General features: G+C 44.8%; 1 protein-coding gene across 2 annotated transcripts in view; it reads left to right on the forward strand.

The window, feature by feature from the left end:
- LOC147032541 (uncharacterized) overlaps positions 1–7500 on the forward strand; it is a 38062-nt gene that overhangs the window by 14523 nt on the left and 16039 nt on the right. The gene's annotated exons all lie outside the window — the stretch shown is intronic.

Genomic DNA, 7500 nt, shown 5'->3' on the forward strand with positions numbered 1-7500 from the left:
TTTTTGGATTCTTTCATTCAGAAGAAAGGTTTTTAAGTTGCACCTTCAATTGTGAGTGAAAGTACAATTTTGAAATGTGGGAAATGTGTCATTTGAAAGGCAGATTATCCCCTCCGTGTTATACAACTCATGGTTATGTATGCACAAGAAATGTGTGAAATAATTAACTTCATTTTCAAAATAGTTTTCAAATTATGTTATTTACTTCCTTAAAAGCCTAAATATCATATCAGTGTGTGTTAGTTAGAAATAAAATCACTCCCGTGAGATACTATGATCATCTCGATTATTTTCACTCACTTTTACTTTCAAGGGTGTGTGTGTATATATATATATATATATATATATATATATATATATATATATATATATATATATATATATAGCTCTTTCTATGTGAAAAAAGAAAAAATAAATGAAAACAATGCAGCGAAGTGACCCGAGACAATGGGGAAGCATGGTAATTTTGTGTGCTGATGGACGTCGAAGCCGATACACCAGGGAGAAAAATCGCAGAATCATACGAAAACATCCATAAATAAAAATATAAATAAATGAAAAATCAAATGCAGGTGAGCGACCCGAGACAATAGGAAAGCACGGTTGCTATGCAATGTGAAGGCATAACCTGCTCAAATATATATATATATATATATATATATATATATATATATATATATATATATATATATATATATATATATATATACACACACACACACACACACACACACACACACACACACACACACACACACACACACACACACACACAACATGGCCAAAAGTAAACGGACACCCCTTCTCATTAGTGTATTTGGCTATTTCAGCCACACCCATTGCTGACGGGTGTATAAAATCAAACACACAGCCATGCAATATCCATCGACAAACATTGATAGGAGAATGGGCCATACTGAAGAGCTCAGTGACTTTCAAAGTGGCACCGTCATAGGATGCCACCTTTCCAACAAGTCATTTAATCAATTCTCTGCCCTGCTAGAGCTGCCCCGGTCAACAGTAAGTGCAGTTATTGTGAAGTGGAAACGTGTAGGAGCAACAACAGCTCAACCGCAAAAGTGGTAGGCCACACAAGTTCACGAAATGGGACCGCTGAGTGCTGAAGCGCATAGCATGGAAAAATCGTCTGTCGGCGGTTGCAACACACTGCCAAGTTCCAAACTGACTCCAGACGCAACATCAGCACATGCACTATTGGTCGAGAGCTTCATGAAATGGGTTTCAATGGCCAAGCAGCCGCACACAAGCCAAAGATCACCATGCGCAATGCCAAGCATCGGCTGGAGTCATGTAAAGCTCACTGCCATTGGAATCTGGAGCAGTGGAAATGCTTTCTCTGGAGTGATTAATCACGCTTCACCATCTGGCAGTCTGACGGACGAATCTGGATTTGGTGGATGCCAGGAGAACGCCACTAATCCGAATGCATAATGCCAAGTGTAAAGCTTGGTGGATGAGGAATAATGGTCTGGGGCTGTTTTTCATCATTCAGACTCAGCCTCTTAGTTCCAGTGAAGGGAAATCTTAACGCGACAGCATACAATGACATTCGAGACGATTCTGTGTTTCCAACTTTGTGGCAACAGTTTGGGGAAGGCCCTTTCCTGTCTCAGCCTGACAATGCCCCTGTGCACAAAACGAGGTCCATACAGAAATGGTTTGTCGAGATCAGTGTGGAAGAACTTGACTGGCCTGCACAGAGCCCTGACCTCAACCCATCGAACACCTTTGGGATGAATGGGAATGCCGACTGCAAGCCAGACCTTATCGCCCAACATCAGTGCCTGACCTCACCAATGCTCTTGTGGCTGATTGGAAGATAATCCCCACAGCAATGTTCCAACATGTAATGGAAAGCCTACCCAGAATAGCAGAGTCTGTTGTAGCAGCAAAGGGGGAACCAACTCGATAATAATGTCCATGATTGTGGAATGAGATGTTGGACGAGCAGGTGTCCACATACTTTTGGCCACGTCGTGCGTACATATATATATATATATATATATATATATATATATATGTATATATATGTATATATATATATATATATATATATATATATATATATATATATATGTATGTATATATAAGTATATATGTATATTTGTATATATAAGTTTTTTCTGGAAATATGGATATATGTGTATATAAGTATATATGGATATATGTATATATAAGTGTATATGGAAATGTGTATATATATATATATATATATATATATATATATATATATATATATATATATATATATATATATATATATATCTTCTTTCGGCAAGCTCCCGTTAGGGGTCGACACAGCGGATCAACCTTCTCCATTTCGCTCTATCCTCCACATCTTCCATTGACACTCCAACCACCCGCATGTCCGCCCTCACTGTATCCATGAACCTCATCTTTGGCCTTCCTCTTCTCCTCCTACCTGGCGGCTCCATCATCAGCATCCTTCTCCCGATATACTCCGCTTTCCTCCTGTGCACATGTCCAAACCATCTCAATCTCGCCTCTCTCACTTTGTCTCCAAACCGTCCTACCTGCGATGTCCCTCTAATATACTCATTCCTTATCCTGTCCATCCTCGTCACTCCCAACGAGAATCGCAGCATCTTTAACTCTGCCACCTCCAGCTCCGCTTCCTGTCTTTTTGTTAGCGTCACCGCCTCCAAACCATACAACATAGCTGGTCTCCCTACCGTCTTATATACTTTCCCCTTCACTCTTGCAGCTACCCTTCTGTCACAAATCACTCCTGCAACTCTTCTCCACCCACTCCATCCTGCCTGCACTCTCCTTTTCACTTCTCGACCACACTCTCCGTTACTTTGGACAATTGATCCCAAGTATTTAAACCCATCCACCTTCCCCACATCAACTCCTTGCAACCACACCATACCACCACCCTCCCTCTCATTTACGCACATGTACTCCGTCTTACTCCGACTGACTATCATTCCCCTTCTCTCCAGTGCGTACCTCCACCTCTCGGGGCTCGCCTCAGCCTGCTCCCTACTCTCCCTGCAGATCATGATGTCATCCTCGAACATCATAGTCCATGGAGACTCCAGTCTGATCTCGTCCGTCAACCTGTCCATCACCATTGCAAACAGGAAAGGGCTCAGAGTCGATCCTTGGTGCAATCCCACTTTAACCTTAAACCGGTCCGTCATTCCTACCTCACACCTCACCGCTGTCACACTGTCCTCATACATATCCTGCACGATCCTCACGTACTTCTCCACCACTCCCGACTTCCTCATACAATGCCACAACTCCTCTCTTGGCACCCTATCATAAGCTTTCTCTAAATCCACAAACACACAATGGAACTCCTTCTGGCCTTCCCTATACTTCTCCATCAACATTCTCAAAGCAAACATCGCATCAGTGGTGCTCTTTCCTGGCATAAACCCATATTGCTGCTCACAGATCGTCACCTCTCCTCTCAACCTAGCTTCCACTACTCTTTCCCACAACTTCATGGTGTGGCTTAACAACTTTATCCCTCTGTAATTTCCACAGCGCTGCACATCACCCTTGTTCTTGAAAATCGGAACCAGTACACTTAATCTCCACTCCTCCGGCATCCTCTCACTTTCCAAGACTTTATTAAACAATCTGGTTAACAACCCCACTACCATCTCTCCTAAGCACTTCCATACCTCCACGGGTATACCATCTGGGCCAACCGCCTTTCCACTTTTCATCTTCTTCATAGCAGTCCTCACTTCATCCTTACTGATCCACCCCACTTCCAGATTCACTATCTCCACCTCTTCCAACCTTCTCTCTCTCTCTCATTTTCTTCATTCATCAGCTCCTCAAAGTACTCCATCCACCTTCTCAACACACTCTCCTCGCTCATCAGCACATTCCCATTTGCGTCCTTTATCACCCTAACCTGCAGCACATCCTTCCCAGCTCAGTCCCTCTGTCTTGCCAATTGGTATAAATCCTTTTCCCCTTCTTTTGTATCCAACTTCTCATACAGCTCATCATATGCCTTTTCCTTGGCTTTTGCCACCTCTCTTTTTGCCTTTTTCCACCACTCCTTGTACTCCTGCCTACTTTCTTCATCTCTCTGACTATCCCACTTCTTTTTCGCCAACCCCTTCTTCCTTATACTTTCCTGTACTTCCTCGTTCCACCACCAAGTTTCCTTATCTTCCTTCCTCTGTCCAGATGTCACACCAAGTACCTTCCTCGCTATCTCCCTCACCACTTCTGCTGTAGTTACCCAATCATCCCACCCATCCTTACCACCATCCAACACCTGTCTCACCTCCTCCCTAAATTTCATGCAACAGTCTTCCTCCTTCAGCTTCCACCATCTGGTCCTTGGTTCAGCCCTCACTCTCTTCCTCAACCTCACCTCTAAAGTCATCCTATAGACCACCAATCGATGCTTACACGAGTAAGGACCGCCCACACCGCCGTGTTTGGGTTTGGGAAGGTGATCACCACTCTTTCATCCTTGGATACACTCTCCACCACTTTATCTAACTCACTCCAGAAATCTTCTTTATACTCCATCTCACACCCCATATGTGGGGCATATGCGCTGATGACATTCATCATCACCCCTTCAATTTCCAACTTCACACTCATCACTTGGTCAGACACTCTCCTCACCTCCAACACCCTCTTGACATAATCTTCCTTCAGGATTACCCCGACACCATTTCTCCTCCCATCCACACCATGGTAGAACAGTTTGAAACAACCTCCAATTCTCCTCGCCTTACTCCCCATCCACTTGGTCTCTTCTACACACAGTATGTCCACCTTTCTTCTCTCCATCATATCAGCCAACTCTCGCCCTTTGCCAGTCATCGTCCCAACATTCAGAGTTCCAACTCTCACCTGCACACTTCTACCCTTCCCCCTCTCCCACTGCCTCCGGACTCGCCTTCCCCTTCTCCTTCTCCTCCTTCACCCAGCAGTAGCACAATTTCCACTGGTACCCTGCTGACCACCGGTACCGGTCGCGGTCGTTGGTAACCCGGGCCTTGACCGATCCGGTATGGAAATTCGTTTTGTTGTCCACATAATGATTTGGCATTGGTTTTTACGCCGGATGCCCTTCCTGACGCAACCCTGGTCGCCTCTTACGACACACAGGGATTAGGTACACCTATTCGAACCAGGGCATACACCGGGCCCAGTACAACTGGTACTCATTTCGCCGACCTCGGAAGGATGACAGGCTGAGTCAACCCCCTGGTGTTTTCGACTTGGTATATATATACACATACATACATCTTCTTCTTCTTCTTTCGGCTGCTCCCGTTCGGGGTCGCCACAGCGGATCATCCCTATGATCCGCATAGTGATTTGGCACATGTTTTACGCCAGATGCCCTTCCTGACGCAACCCTGGTCGCCTCTTACAACACAGGGATATGGTACACCTATTTTAACCGGGGTATACACTGGCCCAGTATACTGGTACTCACTTCGCCGACCTCAGAAGGATGACAGGCTGAGTCAACCTCCTGGTGTATTAATTCAGTGGCCCAACGGGGCTTGAACTCAGGACCTTTTGGATCCCAAGCCGCTATCCTAACCACTACGCCAACACCAGGCTTATATACAGTATATATATATATATATATATATATATATATATATATATATGTATGTATATATACAGTATGTGTATATATACAGTATATGTATATATATATATATATGTTTATATATGCGCATTTATGTTTTTTATGTATATGTGTGTGTATATATGTAAATATATATATATATATATATATATATATATATATATATATATATATATATATATATATATATATATATATATATATATATATATATATATATATATATATATATATATCGTTGCGCCCATGGATACCAGCTTGTCACTTGGGGATTAATCCCCAGTTGTCCTCGGTAGAGCCGGAACTGGGGCCACCGCTCACAATGAACGTTGCGGTACGGTGGGTTGTTTTAAAACCATGAATGCCACCCTGTCATCCACGAGTTCCAGTATCCACCGTAAAATTATTCTGTTTAACTAGAGGTTACATGGTTACCTGAGAGGGGAGCGCGCCCTCGGCAAAGCACCAATGCTATATCGATAAGATTTTAATTAGGGCGTCCGAGCGTTTTAACCGCTGGTGCGTGCCGACGATTTTTGGTCAAATCTCTGGTAATTACCTCCCAGTCTATCTCGGTTTGAGCAATGCTAGACCAATGGAAGGAAAGGACAAACATGGACAGGTTAGAAATCGACAAATGATTTAGTAATAAAAAATTAGTCAATGGAAATAACTTTTTATTTTCTGAGGTAAATAAAGAATGAATTTCAAAGCAAAATCAATCAAAATGCCAGGAAAGAGACAAAGGGCAGATGCTTATCGGGGGTTGACTTACTTCCAGCTCAACACATTAGACATGGGTACCGAACAGATCATTCAGGGGGAGGGAGGAATCGTCTCGCTCACCAGAAAGTAGTCGCCTGTGAAGTGCAAAAGTCCTTAAATGTGTGCGTACGTGTCACATCCGTCGCCAGCACCCAACCTTGCCGTGCACCCTCTCGCGAACAGCCTTGAACGCCATTCGACGTCTGGAGGGCACCGAGATTATCTGTCGCGGGTTTAGACCCTGGTGTTGTTGGTGACAGACCCGTGCCTCACTTGTTGACGGCGCTGCTCACACCCACACGCGCACCACACGCTCGCTTGCCGAAGCACTGGGAAGGACGAATTGTCTCGTTGGCGCTGGTCAGACACCCACATGCGCACCACATGCTCACTTCCCCAAGCACTGGCAAAGACTAATTGTCTCGTTGTTGGCGCTGGTCAGACACCCGCTTCTTGCTCGCTTCTCAAGCTTACTTCTCGTTTTCTTCTCCTCCCTGGCTTTCTTTTGCCCTGCTTTCTTTCGCCTCGCTTTCTTTCTCACTTTCTTCGCTCCTGCTTTTCTCCTCTTTCGCTTTTTCTCTTTCCCGCTTTTCTCCTCTTTCACATTTTTCCTCCCAGAACCAGAACCTCCCGTTCGTTTTTATATCTCTGGGCCATCTCCGCGGGTGCAGTCCGCCCCAAGCTCACACCGTCGCACTTGCGCATGGTTTCCATGATGACCCGTGCACTCTCAAAAAAAGGCGGGCGTCGGAGCTCACAAAAGATTGTTGCTGAGTAAGAATGGGGGGCGGGCTTCAGAACTCATCTATCTATAATTCCAGCTGTGTGTGTGCGTGTGCGTGTGCGTGTGCGCGTGCGTGCGCGCGCGCGCGCGTGCGTGCGTGCGTGCGTGCGTGCGTCTGTGACCGCTGTTTCTCGACAACCGCTGGTCCGATCTAATTGAAACTTGCCAGATATATTGCTGGGGCCCTGGGGAAGTGCCTTTTCAAGGTTTGATATTAATCGGACAAGTGCTTCCAAAGTTATGGCCATTTATTTACCAAACCAATGACAAGACACGTTGTTGCGTGGGCGTGGCCTATGGGGAAGGGAAGTTCAGC

The sequence above is a fragment of the Eptatretus burgeri genome, chromosome 2 (genome assembly GCF_056783735.1).
Source record: "Eptatretus burgeri isolate ZD-2024b chromosome 2, Ebu_testis_v1, whole genome shotgun sequence".
Taxonomy (NCBI): Eukaryota; Metazoa; Chordata; class Myxini; order Myxiniformes; family Myxinidae; genus Eptatretus; species Eptatretus burgeri.